Source organism: Phyllostomus discolor, chromosome 2, assembly GCF_004126475.2.
Source record: "Phyllostomus discolor isolate MPI-MPIP mPhyDis1 chromosome 2, mPhyDis1.pri.v3, whole genome shotgun sequence".
Taxonomy (NCBI): Eukaryota; Metazoa; Chordata; class Mammalia; order Chiroptera; family Phyllostomidae; genus Phyllostomus; species Phyllostomus discolor.
Genome location: NC_040904.2, coordinates 198,469,587 through 198,491,265, shown reverse-complemented (window position 1 = coordinate 198,491,265; position 21,679 = coordinate 198,469,587). Strand labels below are relative to the sequence as shown.

Below are 21,679 nucleotides of genomic sequence, written 5' to 3'. Positions count from 1 at the left end.
TTTTTTTGCTCTTTTACCACATGCCAAGCACTGTGCTTTACATTGCCGATTGCATTTCATCTTTATAGCATTTCAAATGGGTGGGTATGTTCCCTTTCCCATTTAATAATTGGAGAAGCAGGTTTCGAAACTAATTTTTATTCGGCCAGGAAGTGGTAAAAACTCAAACGAGTCATTCCAATTCCAATTAAACCGCTACATGTGTGTGCTCAATGTAAACTGCAATGTTTCTGCCATAACACACACACACACACACACACACACACACACACACACAATCATTTTAGACCCTGCCGCAAAGAAGCCAGAGCCCCCGCTCCACTTAGTTTTTAACCTCCTAGTTTACCATACATACGTACACAGAGTTGGACTGTGGAGAAAAAATGTGGCAGTTAATCGTCAGAGAAGTTGGAAAGCAAGGAAGGGAAAAGCAAAAGCAGAAGGATATAAACAGTAAGGGTAGAGCATTTGTCAAGAGTAGAAATGGAAAATAAGAACTTTCTGTACCTGTAAAAAACAGTGAACATGTAACCTTCTAAAGCTTGAAGGAATTGCTTTAAGTTCAACAAAAATACACAACTCTGATGAGGCTTTCTGCTAAATTCTGAAAATGACCATATAAAATCCCTGGGCAGAAAAATGTGCACAGTATCAGGTTATTATGGCATTTTACAATCCATCTATCTACTGCCAATTCATCAATCTCACAACTGTGTGTGTCTCTATCCTGTGCTTTTTCAGACTCAAATAAAAATGTCTGGGCTCTGAGAGATACTTGGAGAGAGGTAAAATAGTGCCTAGCCCGTAGTATAAGCTCAATAAATGTTCTCTGAACAGGTCGTTAAAGGGCAAACCTGGCCCACTCATCTCAAACACCAGATTTACTCAAAGGTAAGAAAGTTAGAACTTTTATATAATAAAGTCATCATGACACATAATGGAACAGAATATAAAATCTCAGTGAAATTGTAAGCTAAAACCCAAAGCTCTACATTAAAAATGGACTTGCTTTGGTACCTGCCTAACAAAAAGAGAGAGAGAGAGAGAGAGAGAGAGAGAGAGAGAGAGAGAGAGAGACGGTGGGGGGGGGGGGGAGGGAGGGAAGAAGGAAGGAAAAGAAAGTCAGTCTCCTAAACCCTTAGGAAATCCTGTTCTTTCCTTTCCTCCATTTTTAGTATTTAGTGGAAATATTTGGATACGTATATGCATATGAACACATGGATGCATATATTTATTCTGGATAATGGACCCCTGACATTTCTATTTTAACACGACTCTGTCTAAACAACTGGGTTTTTTTAATGTCATAGTAGAGAGAAATTGTGCACCCTTCCTTTTAGTGTATTAACAGCACAGCAGGTCCCTGAGAACCAGAGTAGCTAAGGAATAATTGACTCCCTCCCTTTCTCCTCTCCATGACAATTATGGTGTGATTCACATTTCATGCCATTATTTGAACCGAAAACAAAAGAATGACATTTTCTTCTCCAGTGTTTTTTTTTTTAAATTTAACAAACTAGAAAAAGAAATGCCAAAATATAATCCTTGTCTCCAACCCTTTCACCTCTTGTCCCAAACCATAAGTCTCTGCAGAAATGGTTTGGAAAACCAGGCAGCACCCACTCAACCAATGTTAGATCTCAGGCCCTCGGACAGCCAGGAGGCCAATTAGTGCCCCGAAGTGCAGTGGAGGTTGCTGTGCTGAGGGCCCAAAAGAATCTGGGTATGTCCACACAGTGCTGAGTTAGTCAAGCAGAGAAGTACACGGTAACTTTGAAATATTTTGAACTTATTGATCCTGAACCTTTCTTTAGAAAATAAATGAGTACCACAGATTCGTCCCAGACCCCAAGGGACATTTATAAATAAAAAACCTTTGTCAACTTGAGGCTAAAATGGTTAAAGAATTTATCTGACTGCTAACACAGAAGGGACCTCACACTTTTGAAAAGATTCCAGGCAGCGCCATGGTGCCCTTGATCGTTTCTATTTTTTTCTTTCTTGTTAAAACTTTTTTTAAAAGTTATTTTATTTTCCCATGGCACCCTCTGTTAACTTTTGATCTAACCTGGTAAGAAATATCCATAGAACGGTCGTAGAATGGAAAACACAGCAAACTAGGGTAGACTCCAGAGCAAGAAGATGAATGTCAAGGCCCCTAACTCCAGTGGAGACTTTGTAAAATTTATTTTAATAGATGGCACGCAGAAACTAGGTGAGGAACATTTAGATTTATCTGTAAAATGAGCTTGACATTATCACTGTCATCTGGCACACCTCAGCAATTTAGTTCTCCCACCTTAAATATAGAGCACGTTTATCCCTCCTAAGTGACTCTTGTACAGTCCTCTGAAGCTTCCTAAAAATATGTTCAGTATGAATGCAGACTGATATTCTTCATCCCAATTTCACCACTTGCAAGGAAACAAATCCCCCTCAGGAGACGATTCCACAGCCCGCTGCTGCTCACAGAGCGGGGCTGATGCCTTTCCTCTCCCCTTCTGCTCCCTAAGCACTCATCACAAGGATGTGAGAAAAAGGCATAGGACATGGCAAGGTGACAGGTCAAAAGGTCAAGGATCAATAGAGTGGTGTATTTTAGGATATTTGTTTGATTAAATGAGCTTCATAAAGTATTTAAGGAGGTTTGTACTTACCATGTATGAAATAGTAATCAAATTAACAAAGCACAGTGAAATCAAAAATTGGATAAGATTTGTACAGAAAAATCACACTAGACCACCTTCTTACACCACACACATGAATAACTACAAAATGGATTAAAGACTTAAATGTTAGACTCAAAACCATAAAAATTCTAGAAGAAAACATAGGCAGTAAAACCTTGGGCACTGCTCGTAGCAATATTTTATCTGATACATCTCCTTAGCAAGGGAAACAAAAGAAAAATAAATAAATAAATGGGACTACATCAAACTAGAATATGTCTTGTTTTAATAGAAGTAAACAACAGCATGCAAAGATACTGTTTGAGAAACTCCAGAAATACCTATATTTAGTGGGCACTTCACCCTGCACGCTTAGCTTCTGCTAACCCAAGAGCTGCTGTACTTGAACAATAAAAAAAAAGAAAAGAAGAACTATTTGAAATTCTTCCACTACATCATATTTAGGCAGTGGCAAAAAGGAGCCAGATAACATGCTGAGTGGAAGGAGATACACATTTGGGTGGACAAAATCCACCCCAGTTAATCCTTGAAAGTGAAATTTCTGCATCCTCTCATCAAGAGTTACTGAGCATTTGATTAAATACCCTAGGCATTTGGTCCTCAACCTATTTTCGTTTCTCCCCCCACCTGGCAAACAAGAGAAATTAGACCAAGGACCTGAAGAAACAAAGTGTGTACTTTAATATAGAAATGCTTTTACCTGCCACGCCTGCTGTGACCGAAATGGACCCGGCTTTCACAATGTTAGTCAGCTTAACTCGCGGTTGGTGGCACTGGAAAATGGAGCCATGCAGCCTTACTGCTCTGTTTCTGTTCTTCAGCTGCCAACTGGAACACAACAGAGAGTCAAAGGGAAACAAAAGCGAGGTGGACCCACAGCGAACCTGGAGGACAACAACAAAGGAAGCAAAGGAAACGGTAATGGATCCAAGACACTGTGCTGGCTGAAGGTGGCATCCCAGGCCGTTTTCACGTTGAGGGTAGTTATGCTTCCATCAGTTGCCACGTTTTCCCCACAGAAATTCACAACAGTGTACAGACCACAAATTATCTAGTAGACATTCGTCTTTGCAACATCTTAGGAAAAGTCATGTGATGGTTTTAACCCCAAGAGAAAAGAGCTACCATCCTGTTACTCAGACAATGATAAAATATGTTTTATATATTGTTGGAGATTTTGGAATAAACGTAAGTGATGTGGAAAACACTAGTTTTTCTGGAGTACGAAGAGAGCACCTGACCACTCTGACGGGCCAGTGTATGTGCACCAGATAAAGAGGGCTGGATACTTAACACCTGCAAACTGTACCTACAGGCACTTGGAACTATCTGTAAGTCCAGCTCCTTCATTGTCCCTTCATTGCCTTTTGTACGTTTCTTTTCTCATGCAGATGTTATATTATCACAACAGTAAAAACAAGGCTGCCACTTACCACAAAATCCTTATTTCCCATTTTAACTTTAGAGCACTTTAAAGCATGCCATTGTCTTGGGTTTGTTCGCATTTAAGAATTCACACATGGACAGTTAAACCTCATCCCAAGTGACAGAATAGTATGCCTTTCCCTCCCATAACAATGATAATGTATGTAATTTATTTTTCATTTAAATAGGTTACATGCTTAATGAGTCATGATTTTCTAAGCTGCAAAGGATGAAAAATAGTAAAACAGTATAATTAATACATAAAGAAAATACATTAAATAGCTTGGCCTTCAGTGCTTCAAACTGGTCACAGTTTACACAATGTATATGATGCTCTACATTACAGGTTTCCATGTCAAGTTGATAAATGCAAACTTTCTTGGGGTTGAGATAATGACAAAGAAAATCAAATGTAATCGTACTCTATGGGACATGATAGAATCTTACCTCATCAGATGGTACCTCCCGCATGTTGCCTTCTCCCAGCTATTTTATTACTGATGCAGAGCAGCATTCAAATAGCCTTTCTTATAGGACATTGTCTTTCAAGATAATCAGCATTAAAGTATTAACTAGATGATCCAAAATTAGAGTATAAATTGTAAGATTGTTGTTGTTTCAGCCAGTCTGAAAATTTAAAACAAGGAAAAAAAAAGAATAAAAACTTTCCACTGGCTAGCAATAAGAAAAAAAAATGATATTAAGTCAATGGTATATATTACCACGAACTTGCTAGCATTTTATATTTTAATTTTCTCAGAATCCATTTTTTGATCCCACAAAACTCTAAAACTCAAATTATACCTATCTCCAGACATAGCAAGCTGGTAATTTGGTAATTTTCTACATTGAGACCTGAATTATCTTTCGTGATCACATACTCTGCTCAAATTCATTATAAAAATGACCAATTTACCACCTCACTTAACATGAGGAAGACAATACTACAGAATGTGGGTCCCAGGGTAGAACAACCAAATGCTACCTGGGGACAGATGAATGTGTTAGAGCGTGTGTGAGTAACTTAAATTGTCCCAATTATTCTTTTACTTATAAAACGATTTCTATACTCCCCATTATGAGTTCCAAACACATACCCTTTGAAGCAAGAGCCATTAGCACACGTCATTTTCTACTGCCAGAAGCCAGCGCACAATAAATCTCTTACCTTGTAGAGATGGAACAGCAGAGGGCTCGTAATAGAATGAGTGATGCATAAAATGTTCTTCAGCTTACTTCCCCCGGGATTTATCCTCCCAAACCTAGGAACACCGTCTGCCTGCACGGATGGAATACTAAGCAATGCGGTAAAACAACCAATGCGTTAGGTATAGCTTTTCAACTTTGCCAAATCTAGAAGAAACTGCAAAATAAGTAAACAACTAAGCAAGTATGTGTCTAAATATTCTGGCACAAACTAGCTGGCAAAACATACTAGTTTAAATAAGGAAGCTTAGAGATGAGCTCATATTTTTAAACATGATTGTGTATGTAATATGCTTTTTCTTAGAAGCTGAAGGACTATAGCAGTCTTGGTTATAGCTTTAAGAGAGAGACTGTTTTCCATTGTATGATACAAGTATTCCACAAGAAAATCACTGGATCTGAATTACAGATAAAATGCTGGTCAAGTAATTCATTTTTTTTTCTTCAAAAATCCTCAGAGTAATAAAGAAAAGAAGTAAATCGAAGAGAAAATATTACAAAAATGTATTGCTCAAATTTTCACTCAATGTCCTCATTTAATATTTTGAAAAAAATGTCACTAATTTTTTGAAGGCATAGTTTCAAATCAGACTTGTTTTCAAGTCTAAATTTAACTTCTATTCCCTGTGTCATATTTCTTCCAGCATGAGAAGGAAAATCAATGCCCCTACTCACCTTTGGAAGAATTTCAGCACGAAGTCTCCATGGTTCTATGGGATCCAATAATCCGTGGCTCAGTATTGATTTTTTATGACACCTGTAGAAACAGCCTCTCCTTCCTTTCTAACAAAATATAGCAACAAAAATCGTGTAGTTTCTGAATGAATTAAAAAGAAGCTATTAAGTACAATTTCATCCTGTAAAAGAAAAGTGATTTACATTTTCTGAAAAAAAGATACCTCAGCTTGATTTTTCTGAGCCACTTAACGACTTTTTAAAGATAAAGCGAGCATATATTTTTAAAGATAACTTGAAAGTAGTCCTCTTCATTACTTTGCAGCTAACTCATATATTACCAATAGCATTTACTTTCCTAAGGAAATAGACAAATTGTAAAGAAAGCCTATCAAACTTCAATTGTCAATGTGAAGATATCTCCAGAACTGTATTTGACTATGAAAAACCACAATCATGCCTTTCAAGGCGGTGAAGTAATTTGTATCAAATCCTAGGAGAGAGGATAGGTTAACCTTTTGTCGGTATTTTATAGCATTAAAAGCGTTGGGTGAACAGGCAAAGCCACAAATCTGCCCCCTTTCCTTGACAACTATAAATGCAAAAAAAACCCAAAAAAACAAAACCAGCAACAACAACAACAACAACAACAACAACAAAACCTCTGTCGCCAGCATTCTCCACACACCTGATTCAACCCTCAAAGGCATCTGTTTCACCCCGGGCAGACTTCGCTGGGCATGTCTAATTTTGTTCCCTGCAGCCATTCTGCACGAGCGGAGAAACTACGGTTGCCAACCCACTCCACCGCTCACTGCGTCAGCCTGAGAATCTGAAAAGCAAAATTGGAGTGTTAAAAAAAAAAAAACCTTTTACACTGGCTTTCCTAGTAAAATCCTAGAGAAGAAAACACAAAGCAGGTTGTTTCCCACAATATATGTGACATCTTGGTTTAAAGTGACAAGGCCATGTTGCACTCTGACAGGTGTAGTGTTAAGACCTGACAGATATAAACCTGCAGGAACAACCTCCCTGTCACAGATATTTAAGCTCAGGTTAAAACTTTGATTTGATATTCCCTTGATTAGCTTGTGCAACTGTGAGTGTTACTGCCTTTCAAGTTCATTATGAATTATGCTACTCTTCATATTACTGTCAATTTAAGGTCCCACTTTACCAAAAGGAAGGCATTTTAACTGCTCATCAAACCTGTGCACATTTTCTCGCATTAAAACATTTAGATCAATCCAACCTTCAGCTCTCAAAGAGAAGTTCCATTGTTTATCAGGCCATGTCTACACTGGCTGAGCAAAGCGCTCTGTTCAGATGGAGAAGCGCCTTTGGCAGCTAGAGTCCACATAGCTGACCCATGGATGCTCGGTGGAGCGTCTTCACCTAAGCATACAAGTGCAATGAAATCACTAAGCATTGGATGAAAATGACCCATGATGACAAAAAAGCATCGCATGATTGTTGCTCCAATGTTTTGGCATGGCAGTCATTTACAATGTAATTCAAAGAACCTATAAATTTAAGAATAATGCTTAAACTTTACAGGCAGGATGCATAGGAGTATTGAAATAGTTGATAACTCAAAATTTGGTTTAACCCAAGTCATATATTTTTTTCCTAAACAAAGCAGTGCAGGCACAATTTTTCATTGCAGTACTTTTTCCTAACTGGTCTAAGTTAAGCTTCTGACTCTGATTTTGTATTTATGGGAGAAAAATTCTCAGAGTTCCAATAATTGCAAGGAGGACTTCCATCTCACAAAAATGGGTCTAAATTATAATTGATATTTTGGAGGAAATATTTATACTCTTCTCACTTGCACCATTAAGATTTAGTAACAACGGTGGGTGCACTCTATTCTGTACGATGCCCTCAAATCATCTTGAACGTTGAGATCCTTTCAGAATTCTAGAAGAAAAAGAGGTTTAGCAGAAATGTTCTAACAGCTATGAAATTATAGGGTTCCCCCTTCTTCCACCCAAACACACTCAACCCTGTGAAATAATAGATACAGCACTAATCACCTCTGGAATTTCGCCAGGCTTCCCCCTCCCTGAGCGGGCAGAGACGCACCAAACTGCCTTGAAGGAAGAAAGCCTCTCGCGCACCCCATGGATGCCATCAGAGGCGGTCAGACAGCACCCATTCCAACGATTTGAAGACAGCAGGGGTGAAGACTTAAAAGTGTGGGAATCGACCAGAACTGTGCTTTATGAGCCCCACTTCACCAATATCACCCCAAAATAAATTTGCGATGTCAAACTCCAAATCCCGGTCTCCCTAATCACTCAGACTTTGCAGGCAGGATTAGCTCTCATTTTTGCCACTCCCGTCTTCAGATTTTCAGGATGCTGGTCAGTCTGTTTCTGTTTTATAATCACTCAATTAAAATGCTAAATCTTCTTTTGCTGGGAGCACAATTCCTCCTTCAGACTGAGTCATGGCAACACATTAGTTGAATAACTTACAAATAACCACTCACACTCTAAAACCAAAATAAATCTAGGTGATGTGAAAATTGCTTGATTTAGCAAAGTCTAAGATAAATCTAATCTATTATTTTCCTTTTCTATACAGAAGCCCTAACAATGTCTAAATATAAAACCACTGTCGCTATCTTTGCCACCCAGTGCTCAAGGGCCTCACGATGAAGATGATGATACAGCAAACACCCTCAGGGTCTTTATTCTGTGCCAGGAGCTGTTCTAACGGTTTTATTTGCATGAACTCTAAGTCCTATTATTTCTCTTTTACAGAACAGGAAACGGAGCCAGGGAGGCAGCAAGCAACTCGCCCCAGATCACATGGTTAGCGAGTGGTGGAGCCAGGACTGGAATCCAGGCAGGTTAGCTCCAGAGTCTATCCTCTCGCGTTGCTTCTCTGCCCCTTGCTCCGCCACGGCCACCACACCAGTGTTGTGAAGAATGGAGATCCACATCAGAAAGAAGTGTCTTTACACAGCCTCTTTTCTTCCTGTATGACTGAAACCAACCAGTAGGCAAGAGACTAAATTTTACTGTCGAAACTGTTCTGGCCACTTGGCTCATTTTTCTGCTACCTACTGGCATTTTCTTCCTCAATGAGCCAGCATCTCCTTCTTTTAGAGCAAGTTAGATGAACTCAGAAGCAAAATTTAATTCTCACTGATTATCATTTCAAGATACCATTTATTCCTCTAGCCCTGGCTGGTGTGGCTCAGTTGGTTAAGCATCAGCCCGCAAAGCGAGGGGTCGCAGGTGTGATTTCCCAGCCAGGGCACCTGGCTAGGTTGCAGATTCCATTCCCATTTGGAGCGTGTGCGTGCCAGAGGCAACCAGTTGATGTTCCTCTCTCACATCAATGTTTCTCTTGGTCTCTTTCCCCTTTCTTTCCCCTCTCTCTCTTAAAAAACAAAACAAAACACATTTACTCCTCTAAAACTTAAATTCTGCAAGATGCCCACGGAATGTGGAAAATGGCAAATAAGAAAGAAACTGCAAGAATAAAAAGGATTAAATAGGGCTTCTGAGTAGAGCATGGACCTGACTGTTGCCTCATGGAATCAGGCCTCCTGAGGTCAAATCCTGACTCTGCCTTTCACAGGCTGGACCAGTTATTTTCTCTCTCTATGACTTAGGTTCCCCACCTATACAATGGGAATAAAAACAGCACTACTGCTGAGGGTGTGAGGATGAACAAACAAATCCATGTCAGATGCTTTCCCCAGTGCATGGCACATGGCGAGCACTCAACTCAAAAAATACGTGCTGTCACTATCACATTTGGTTTGTATAGGACTAGCCTCTGGCTACAACTAAGCACTAACAATCAAAAGTTGTGCCATTTTGGTATAAAACTATTAATATAGATTTTAGGAAGATCAGTTGTGATCATAAGAAATCCTTTCAGCCCAGGAATCATTTAGCTCGGGAAATTCATTATGACGTGTATTCACATAAAGTTCCATTCCCCTTTATTTTGTGAGCACACAGGCATATCGCAGAATATGTCAGAACTACTTAAAAAGGCATCAGAGCTTACAATGTTGTCAGACACTTCAAGGACCAGTAGATTTTTCTATAAGGTTAGGTTTTAAAGAACATAAAAGGATTATTTGCTTAATTTCTTAAATATCATAACCCATATTTTGAACAGTCACTTAAATGAAACTGACCTGGCAGCAAAGATGTAATTTTAACAATTGTGCAAGTCCATTCTAGTGAAACTGCCCATGCATTCAGCTTTCCTTCCTTCCTTCCTTCCTTCCTTCCTTCCTTCCTTCCTTCCTTCCTTCCTTCCTTCCATTTTCACCCTTTCTCTCTCTGTTTTCTAAAAATTTAGGCTTATGCTTAAGTCCCAACACTTGGAGGTCACATGGGCCACTTAGAAATGGCTGCCTAGGAACCTGAAATAGAAATTTCCATCGCAGAGAAAATAATGCAAGTGCTAGAAGAAAATGATCACTGAAAGCCCACTTGCACTGAGCTACTCGGTGTTAACAAAGACTGAAACCTTTTTTCCTTTCAGTTCTAAAATGGACACACCACCAGCTAAGAGAACGAGTAGGCTGTAGGCCTAGTAGAACCACGGAGGAGCCATTTGAGGTAGAGCTCACTCTTTTGCCTGGATATTCCCAGGATGCACTGAACTGCCTTCTTGTGGTCCAGCTGCCACAGGACTTAAGAACCACTTGCTGGTCTCCAAACAGCTGGCAGTGAGGAGGGCAACATTTGCCTCACTTCCCAGTACCTTGGAGATGGCGTATTCTTTGGCAATTCCCGAGGGAAAGGAAGTATTGATGTATAAAGTAGTACCCTAATCAAGAATTAGAATTTTTAATAAAAAGGTTAGTGTGCAGCCTCATCTGGTATACAGAAAACAGACAGAATATAGAATAGTAAGACAAAGCACATAAGATTTTGATTTTAATCCCACATCTGCATCCGTGAAAGCTCACCATTGTCAACATTCAGAGAGCACAAACTTAAAAACTCACGGACCAGCAGACTTTCACTCTGAAATGAGGTCTTAGCGATAATCAGCCTCCAATTCCTAGACGACCATGTGGATGAGCTGATAAAGGTCAGAAATACTGATCTGCCCAAAGCATCATCCAGTGAGGGGCAGTTCTAGGATTAGAACTCACAGAAGTAGGGAAGAAGGTGTTTGAGGAGCTAGAGAAGAAACCAACTTCCTCCTAGCAATTCAGTTATTAGAAGGAAAATAGAAGGCCCAGGAAACACACAAGACTTCTACCGGCAACTGATGTTTGCATCCTCAACTGGGAATTATCTACACAGATGACAGAGGCATGAAGCGATGCTGTCCTAGGTGCTCTGCAACCAAGAAGATTGGGGTGATCAAGAGGCAAACAGAGTATCTCATTTCTTATTTAAGATGACGATCCAACAGAGCACAAGAAATGGACCCTTTCAGCAACTACGTGGGAAAGTTACCCTATGCAGAGGCTTTCTGCTGAGAGCATCATTAAGTCAATTGAGCACAGCGCTAGGCACAAAATTATCCTCAACACGTACCATCCTTATTTTCTTGTGGAAGTCTTATTTTTTCATATTGCTACATGTATTAATTCTTTTTAAATTTTTTTAATTTATTTTTAGAGAGAAGGGAAAGGAAGGAGAAAGAGAGGAAGAGAAATGTCAATGTGTGGATGCCTCTCGTGTGCCCCCAACTGGGGATCTGGCCTGCAACCCAGACGTGTGTCCTGATTGAAAATTGAACCTACGACCCTTTGATTCACAGCCCATGCTCAGTGCATGGAGCTACACCAGCCAGGGCCATGTGTATTAATTCTTTAACCTGAGTGATTTTTAAGAGGATTCTACTGATTTCATAGCATATCCATGTGCCAACAAATGACCTTGAATCCCCAAACACCAAATAATCTCCAAACACCAAATGGAAAGTTAAAAAAGGGAAAAGAAAAAGATCGGATCTGTGAATGGTCCTCACTGGTCACTCTGTGGACCTGCTGTCATTTCTCATTATTATTTCTTTTACAATTCCCCCACATAGTTCAACCCAAGTGCCTTGGTCCTTGATGAAATAAATGTGAATTAATTCTGATCATAAATTTTAATGAGACAACGCTTCAGATACACTCTCAGCTGTTCCAAATGCCAAACTTATCTTTTTTCTGGGGTGAAACCTAAAATTCTCAGCAAATCTTGACGGCTTCACCTCTGCTATTTTGACATAACGAAATCATTTGCATATCAGTAACGTCAGAGGGGTCAGAACCAGAAGGTCCAGCTTCCCACATCCCTGCCTCCTTTCCATCATTACATATTCTCATTCTGTGTTGTTCGCAAGTTCTATAATTTCACAGAAGTACAAATTCTACAGCATGGCCCCAAGCTTGATCTTGCCATTATGCCTGATTGTTCAAAATTACACTAGTCCCAGAATGTTGACAGAATTCCTTTCAATATTTTCTCTGTCGGTTTATTAAATGGCAATGTCATGCTTAAAGCATGGTTATTTCTGGGGCCGCTCATTCAGTTCTTTGAAGGCTTGACATCACATTAAAAAATGTTCCCCCCAATCTTCTACTATTCTCTCTATCCCCAGTATATTTGACACGTCAGAGATAATTATAAGGGGCTTAATAAACACAGAAAACATTTCTCTTTAGTATTCCAGAATGGATGAGGGCAGGATGGCTTTGTTACAGCATTATTCTAGTTGGAAATTAGTATTCAGCATCGGCAATCTTTCATTAAAAAAACAGAGGCCTGCCCTAATGTTTTGGGTTTCTATTTTTGTGAGTCCAGCCCAACTTCCTGGGCACTGTTTGTTCCCTACAGATAATTATGACTGGCAAAGGCCCTCCCCTTCCTTAGAGGTGTCCCTCACCTTCTTGTGCCCCTTTTCCTATGAGCATATTCAAGGCAGTGACTTTTCTGCATTCCTTATTAATAGCAGGGCAGCTTGTTTAATAACAGGGTTGTGATTAGAATGGAATAAAGAGAAATGAGAGGTGATGATAAAACCTTGCATGCAGAGCTCTCTCTTACTTCACATCCCCTCCTTAGAATAGGCACTGCCTGTTCTTTTCATCAAAGGCAGAAAATCTGTTTTGTAGCCATGGTGAATGGAGAATGCCTACACCTATACTTCCTTTCAAAGCATACTCTTCTCATGTACACGAAAGAGCTGTCACAAAGGGTCCTGCTCTATCACAGCCTTGGTCACATTGTAGGAAAAATAAAGTAGTCTCTCTATAAAATGATGTATTCGGAGCCCTAGCTGGTGTAGCTCAGTGGATTGAGCGCGGGCTGGGAACCAAAGTGTCCCAGGTTCGATTCCCAGCCAGGGTACATGCCTGGGTTGCAGGCCATAACCCCCAGCAACTGCACATTGATGTTTCTCTCTCTCTCTCTATCTCCCTCCCTTCCCTCTCTAAAAATAAGTAAATAAAATCTTTAAAAAAATGATGTATTCGGTGTACCGCTTTAGGTGGATGAAACACAGTCTAATACTGGGGACATTATCCCTTTTCACTGGTAATCAGGCTTACGACACATTTTCCGAATCTCCAAACTGTAGGCTGATGTTAGCCCCACTGACCGGCACGAGAAAGAAACTCAGCCAGATGGGCTTCCAAGTGGAGAGGCCCACAGCAGCTGATGCCTCCTGACGCAAGGTCTGGGGAACAAGTTTCTGAGATGGCTGTGGTTTGATGGAAAAAGTTCTTGACTCGGACAGATGGAATTGGGTTTCTTCTCCACCACTTATTAGCCATGTGGCTTCAAGCAAACCACTTATGCTCCCTGAGGTTTATTTTACAAAATTCTGGTAATAATACTGTTGGAGGCTTATACAGTAATCTGGGTAATGTGTATGACAAGAAAGTGTTAGCTCACAATAAAGTATGATACAAATGCTCAGCATTATTATTTTTCAAATGATGACCTGTGTGAGTAATGAACAAATTAAGTCAAGACCGTGGACACCAAACAGAAATGCAGGGGGAAAATCTGTGTAAAATATAATCATATTTATTCAGCACTTGGAATAGGAGCTTTCTTCTAAAGAAATATGACCTCTACTAAAATTTAATCTCATTATATATGATTAACATACAAGTAGACATAAATGAACCCTTCTTGAAAATTGGTCACCTGCATATATAATTAACATACAGGGTAGACATAAATGAACACTTCGTAATAATTCAGGAGGCATTTCATTGTCTTATCACACCTAAGGGTCATAATTATGACTATCAGTGGCTAATTTACCAGGGAAATGAATGGAATCCAAATGACTCTGTGATATAATTAAGAATAAATTTAAGGAATTAATCCATGCTACCCGATTTTAATACTGCCACATGTCTCTATTTCAAGAAAGTAGCATCCCCTCAGTAATTCTAAGTTATCTGACCTGCTCTTTCCGGTGATTCGCATTCTCCCTGAGGGGATGTTAGGCACAGCAGAAATCCCCTCATTCTAACTTATCACCAGGTATGACGCCCAAACACAATGACTCGTGGGAGATATTCAAGGCGGGGAGTTTTACTTCTCCAAATCTGATCACCAGGTTTGGACAGAGCAGCAGGAAGTACCTGCAGAGGTGGGAAGTAGGGAGGAAATAATAGGCTCTGTCCTGACTAATTGATGGAACTGTCATGAAGATGAAATGAATTAAAATTTGAGGAACACTAGACACTAGACAAATGTAAGGTGTTATTATAATTATTACTATTAATAGTCTTACTCAATTTGCAATGGCTAAGTTATATATAGCTTGAAAGAGAGAAGAGTTCTTTTTCAGATGATGGTACATTTTTTCCTCCACCTTCCAGTTCTTGCTTTCTCAGCTTATCTCTCCGCCAACCTGAGTGACATATAAAGTCTATTCTTGTTTTCTTCTGTTTTGTCAGTTTGACATAGTTGGAGTAGATGGGTAGATCTTGCAGAGAATAGAGCTGCGAGTGAATCTGGAAATTTTTAAAATAGCTATCTCTGAATAGTAAGGTATAAAGGTTTCTGCACATAGCAGGTTAAAGATGCTCTTTTTATAATATGGCTAAAAGTGGGTGGCAATTGTTATAGAATGGAAGGATATTCTGAAAGCTCAACATCTGAAAACTAGATGTGTTAGGATGCCATTGCCACAAAAGGCAGATATGTGTCAGAATGCTCTCCACTCTGAGCTTGGGCCTCTGAATGGTCTCCTTGAGATAAATCCATGTGTGTGTATTTCTAGTCATGGGCCCTCATGGTTTTATAATTATAAATGCACAGTAATACCAAAAATATGCAGAGTGAGAACCAAGGATACATTTGGCAGAGCGCTGGCAAAACTCTACAAGGCTATCAACAATCATTTGCGAACCAACTAACAGTAAAACTAGATTAATAAAAGAAAATATTCCTTTCCCCACCAGGAGAAGAGCTGTTTTCGTCTCCTTAATTAACTACTACAAAGATTTTTTTGACTGTGTATTGCTAAAAACACAGCATAATGCTTAAAAGAGGAGGGAAGAAAAGCTTAAAGTGGTTATATAACAGGTAGTACTTCAAATGTATGAGGGGGATTTACATCTCCAGCATGGAATGATCTCTATGTCTATATTTATATCAATATCGCTGATATCTGTATCTATGCCTATACTTACATCTGTAGATATTTTCCCAGTTAAGCTTCACACACATAGATAAATGTATGTATAGAAAAAGTGTAAAAAGACAAAGATTAATCTGTTAATAGATGTTGTATATGGGAAGGAAAGTAGATTTGGGAAGGGAGAAGCAGAAAGAGGAAAGGGAGTTGTTTCGATGTTAATTGTTAACATTTTAAATCTGAAGTCTTTAAATTTCAGCATGATTACTACTACTCCGCTCATAATTAATTTTTAAAGAAACAAGAAGTACGAGTTATGGCACCTATACTTGAGGACGGTTGAATGTAATTACAGGTCTTTCATCATTGAGTCTGTGATTATCTATGTTGGTCACATAGTCTGCAGCATAATTTGCACTGATGTAGAGAGCACCTTTCCTGGCATGTAGCCACCTACCTGTCACAAGAACTTCCACAGCTTCACACAGGACACGATGCCCATGATAACCTCAAATCTGAGGAGTCGGAAATATTCGTAAATCCATTCTCCTCAGCCCACAGTCACAGCTAAAAGGGTCATTCTTCTTGGTTTTAATGGAACAGATCTAAACCACTGGAGAAAAAAATCATACCCTATATATCAAAAACCCACCTGTACATGCTTATCATATAAAACCCCCACAAGCATCCCTTTCAGAACATGGGCTCAGGTGGGAGCACACACCAGACCCCCAGTATCTATTGATGGTGCCCATCTTTATTCCAACATCGGAGTGGCTAATCTGGAATCTTTTGAAATAACAGAGCACAGAGAATTGAAAAAGTCTTAAAAACTGGGTCTGATATTTTGTCTACAATGTAATCAACTTAACTTTATCTGTTGGCATACAGGGTCCTGATCACACATTCATTGGTTCACAATCAGCCTCCACCATGAACCAGGCACTTTGGTCATGGTGAGAGCATAAGATAAATTATGATCTGCTCACTCCCCTCAAGAAACTTACAATTGTACAAGCAATAACTTCAAAAATGGAAAAGATCTTAAAAATTATTAGTCGTTCTTAACCCTGAAGATTTCATTGTCTTTGAACCTAAAATTTTAAGCTAAAATTTAACCTAAATATATAACCTAAAATTTTACTCATCATAGAAGCATTGACCTTTATGTTCACAACTTTAAAAATCAAAACAGAAGAGTGAAATGAAGAAGGCAAACTCCGATGAATGGACCAAATCCAGCCTGCCACCTACTTGTGTAAAGTTTCACTAGAACATTGTCACGCTTTTGAGCTACAATAGAAGAGGTTACTAGACACAATAGAGAATATATTAATTAAAATGGGACAGTATACGTAAGAAATGGAATGAACCTATTTGTCTAAGAGTGATTTCTTGGGAAATGTGTGTTTGTTTCATCTCTGACCCAAAGAAGAACAAAAAAGTGGTAAGTGAACAAATAAAACATAGGTAGCAGGAATATAAATTAGAAATGGAGTAACTCTACGAGCAGTCTTTTTAAATCTGAAGTTTGCCACTGCATTCACACACATATGGACCAAGTGCTAAAATCTTAGTGAGTACGGTGGGAGGAGAAAGACTTGAGATGATTGATTAGAATAATAATGGAGCTTATTTAACCAGTCTTTGGAAATGTTTATACTGTTGTGAGAACTGCCCCAATTTCTCAAATCCCAACTTTATCCTGAAAAGAATCCGGCCAAAAAAAATTGCTTAAGCTAAACTTCTGGAAAATATTTGCACACTTGGAGATACCACATAACTTACTGCCAAAGATGCTCAAATTTAAATTTAAAGATTTTATTTAGTTATTTTTGGAGAGAAGGGAAGGGAAGGAAAAAGAGAGGGGGAGAAATATCTATCTGAGAGAGAAACATTGATCAGTTGCCTCTTGCACGTGCCTCACCCAGGGACTAAACGCACAACCCAGGCATGTGTCCTGGCCAAGAATCAAATCAGTGACCTTTCACTTTGTAGGACGATGCCCAACCAACTGAGCCACACTGGTCAAGGCAAAGATGCTCCAGTGTAAATATGCCTGGCAAATTGGCTGGGCTTGTTTGGCTTTTCATCAACAAAAAATAAAGCTCATTCTTCTTCCTGAGAGAATAGCATTTGTAGTATTTTTGCTACTTTTTTGCATGAAAGCTGTATACAGGGTGGGGCAAAGTAGGTTTACAGTTGCTCATATGGAAGATAATATAATAATTAATAAGTAATAATATAACTGTTTATTATATAGTTATACAGTTATTACAGTAGTAATAAACTGTTTTGCATACTTGTGACTATAAAACCTACTTTTGCTACCTCCTGTATATGAAATATAGATAAATAAAATTTAAAACCTCTTCTATAGCATGGTAACTGGCCACCCTGGAAAATCCATGTTTTAGCATGTGTTTGAATACACGTCATACAAATATACCTTTAAGTGTTTATAAAATCACAGAGAGGCAATGTCACAAAATAGTAAGAAGAGTGAAAAAAGAGATTCTTATGAAACTTCTAAACTTCTAAACTAATTGTGGTGTTCTGTGCAATAACCAAGTCTTTCTTGAATTTGAGCTTCTTTTAGGGGTAAAATATAACCTATGAGTGTTGGGGGAGAAAGTAAAATAAAAATACTTGTATATTTGTGATTCAGCTACTGTTGAAAGAGAGATAAATTAAATTAAAGTCAAAGGCAAAATATATACACATGTCAGGATCTATCTATCCATCCATCCATCCATCCATCCATTTATTTGTTCATTTATCTGTATCCTTAAATGAGCAATTTCCTAACTCAATTGTCAGCAGTGGAACTGACAAAGATTTTTTCTGTTCTGTACCAAATTCTCATCCAAACACATCTAAATTTAATTGAAGGAAATAAGTTGCTAACAAGTTTCTAACAGCTGTCAATGGACTGTACAGCTCATAAAAATACAAATTAGAAAATGATATAGTTAATGCAAAGACTGGAATATGCAAAGGGCTTGATAAAGATACCCATGTAGCTGGAACGGAGGGTGACATGACATACAAAGGAAAGGATTTGGGAGGAGGTGACACACTTATGTTGACTGACAAAAGGAAGACTGGCACTGGGCCAAGGAAGAGAAGTGAGAAGTGACTTAGAGAAAAAGGAGATGTAAAAGCAAATAAGCAATAGTTTACATGTGGAATTCCCAGCTGTCGTGTGCTGCTGGAAAGCACAGTTTAAAACAGGAGATTGTTAGAGATAAGATCAGAGAGAAGCAGGAAGTAGCATATTTAAAGCTAGAATTTAAGTCGGGCCTATTTTAGACTTTATCCAGCAGGTTGAGGAAACATGAGGAGGTTTTAAGCTTGCAAGGCAGGTTTACCTTGTGTTGGATGTACAGTGATGTTTAACGGTGACACAGCTGGGAGAAGAAAGCATTTTGATGGTGCAGACACCCAAGTAAGAGATAAATTACAGCAGTGGCAGCAGCTCTGAACTGTATACTGAACAAATCAGTATACTCATAGAGGGCACAGATGGAGAAGCCAGGTGAAGGGAAACAATGCAGAGGTCAGTGACACACGTTGGGTTGACAGGTGCTCAACAGACATGGCAGGCAGTTGGATAGTTGAGTCTGAATTGCAGGAAGGGGGTTTGTTCTACCTATAAAACTTATGAGTAATTGTAATCATGACAATAGAGGAATATGCAGAAGGAGAGTGTAAAGGTGAGGAAAGCAATGGGCTGAGGATGAACCTGGGGAGGAGGAAGAAGAGAAGGCAATGAAAGGACAGAAAAGGAAGGATTAGAGGATGATCTGGTGAACATGGGGCCATGGAAGTCAGGAGCACAGAACTTGAACAAAGAAGGAGTGATCACCGGGCCAAATGTGCAAAGAGATCCAGGGAAGGCCCTAACACTCCACTGGATTTAGCGATTCAAGAACCATGGTTCAGCTGTGCAGTGCAAACAAGTGCCAGGTGCTAGGAATTGTAAAGTGGGGACAAGGAAATGTGCAACGTACACATAGATCAAATTTGGGGGATGCGCCGGGACAGATGACCATCTGTGCTTGAGTGCCAACCCAGGCCGCAGCAAACTCAGCTATGGCTCAGTCAGCATCTGTTCCACTCCCCTTCCCTCTCCTCTTCTGTTCATTCTTTCTATTCTCCGACCACATTTACACCTGAGCAACTTTCTGGGCACCCCACCCTTGTCCTAGGATAGTGGGGCCTTTACTACACATGGAACAAAATAGACCTGGATTCATAATTTTCTTGTTATATCTATCTCCTGGGGAAATCAGGAAAAACAGATGATTTTTCCCCTAAATAATTACTGTCTTTTAAAAATCTTTTGAACTCCTATTTAAGCCCTGTCTGTCATTACTGGAGTGCTTATACTTTATTTCACAATAACGCTTTTGTGATAGATGCACAGGCACATTATGAGACATCGAACATGAGACCTGATTTATTGGTGGGTAGCAATTAGATGTGCAGTTAGTTTTCTATTGTTTATAATCTCCTACCCTAGGAAGAAACCACACAGCATAGTTAAAAGAGGCTTGTTCTATAAACAAATAGATTTAAGATTTTCCTGGTTCTGTTACTACCTAGACCTGTGACCTTAAACTAAGCCCCTTCTCCAAGCTCAGCCTTCATTTTAACTAAAAAATGAGGTGCTTCCTCTGGAGGGTTTCCTCTTTCAGAACTTACAGCTAAAAGAAAAATAAGACTGAAAGTCCTGTTGTAATTTCTAAGATTTAGGAAATTATTTTAAGCTATGTTTTATAGATGTTGAGCAGTTCTAAGGTCCTACAATTACGGCATTTATCTTGAGAGAAAAATGCCCACTGGTAATAATTAGAAAAGATAGCTGTACGCAGTCTTTTGTCTTTTCAAACGAAAAACTCATTTGAATCACACAATGTTTTTCTTCCCTTTCCAAGTCCAGTACCAAGTGTTTGATGGCATAAATCAAAGCAAGACTGTGATAGCCTCAGTGCATATGCCCGTGTCTCCAACAGCAAAGTCAGCTTGACAGTTTCGGGAGACCAGTGATTCTTTCCTGTTTCTGCTCTATTCACTCGAACATGACCACAGTCGAGATTCAGTCTGAGGTTCAGTAATACAAAGTCTGTGCCTTTGGTTACCACACAGACAGCCGTTCTCTCTGTCATGTCTCCCGACAGCGCCAACTGGGATGACCTCAAAGAATTCTGGTGTGTGGGAGCAAGGACACCAAAAAGTGCTGTAGACAGCGTATAACATTAAGATAGATTTTGTGATCCCAGAGAGAAATGAAATAAGTCAAAGTGCAAAGAAATAGTCTTACTCTCTTTCTTCTTCAGTCCAGAGGCAGAAGAAAAACATTAATATGCCATAAGTATGTTTGTTTCTCTTTCTAGGATTTGCTCTATATCCTCACGCAGCCTTGTTTCATCTGTGATTTCTCTCTCAAAGGAGCAAAACCTTAAAATGATTTGTTATTCCTCTCTATCCTTTACTGTTTCGGAACCCTCTTTCTCTGGTGTTGGATTTCATTGATGTTATCTTGCTTGATTATTTCCTTCACAACTACTAAAGGTACCTCCTCTTTTTTTAACATCACATCTACTATCTCAGTCCAGGATCTAGCAACTGCTCACCTGGATTATTGTGGCCTCTTTTATCTTGGTCCTCTGATTGCTGAAAACTTGAGACTGTTTATCTGCCTTCATATGGCTTCCAGACTTCATAAATAAGCCCACTGTGAGTACCCAGCAGAACTACCAGGGGCGTTTCCCTGCTTTTCCATGGACCTCATTACTTCCACGTCTTCCTTAGGTCTCCATGGTGATGTTTTATATGGCAGACTCTCCTAGCTTCACAGTCCATGGGGAACACCTCACCCTGCCTGTCTGCTTTGTCTCTTAACCTTCTCCAGTCTCCCATGTTCTTTTCTGCTGAGTCATCTCAAAGTCCACATCATCCAGCCACTCTGCTTTCATTACTAAGCCTTCTCCCAAAGTGCAACCTGAGTCTGTACCGATGTCTTTAACTCAGCCAGTCTTCTCACTTCCTGCCTTCTGCCATGCCTGACTCTTGCTTCTGTGAGAAGTCTACCTTTC

The 21,679-nt window shown here is 39.4% G+C and overlaps 1 long non-coding RNA gene across 6 annotated transcripts in view; it reads right to left on the bottom strand.

The window, feature by feature from the left end:
- LOC114513433 overlaps window positions 1-21,679 on the bottom strand; it is a 93,803-nt gene that overhangs the window by 58,219 nt on the left and 13,905 nt on the right. For 3 of the 6 annotated variants that reach the window (XR_004901681.1, XR_004901682.1, XR_003685839.2), the window contains 4 exons: window positions 6,685-6,828; window positions 5,997-6,138; window positions 5,284-5,478; window positions 3,391-4,742 (listed from right to left, as the gene is read on the bottom strand). This is a non-coding gene — a long non-coding RNA (uncharacterized LOC114513433). The remainder of the gene's footprint in view (window positions 1-3,390; window positions 4,743-5,283; window positions 5,479-5,996; window positions 6,139-6,684; window positions 6,829-21,679) is intronic. The other 3 variants (XR_004901683.1, XR_004901684.1, XR_004901685.1) reach the window with 3 other exon arrangements.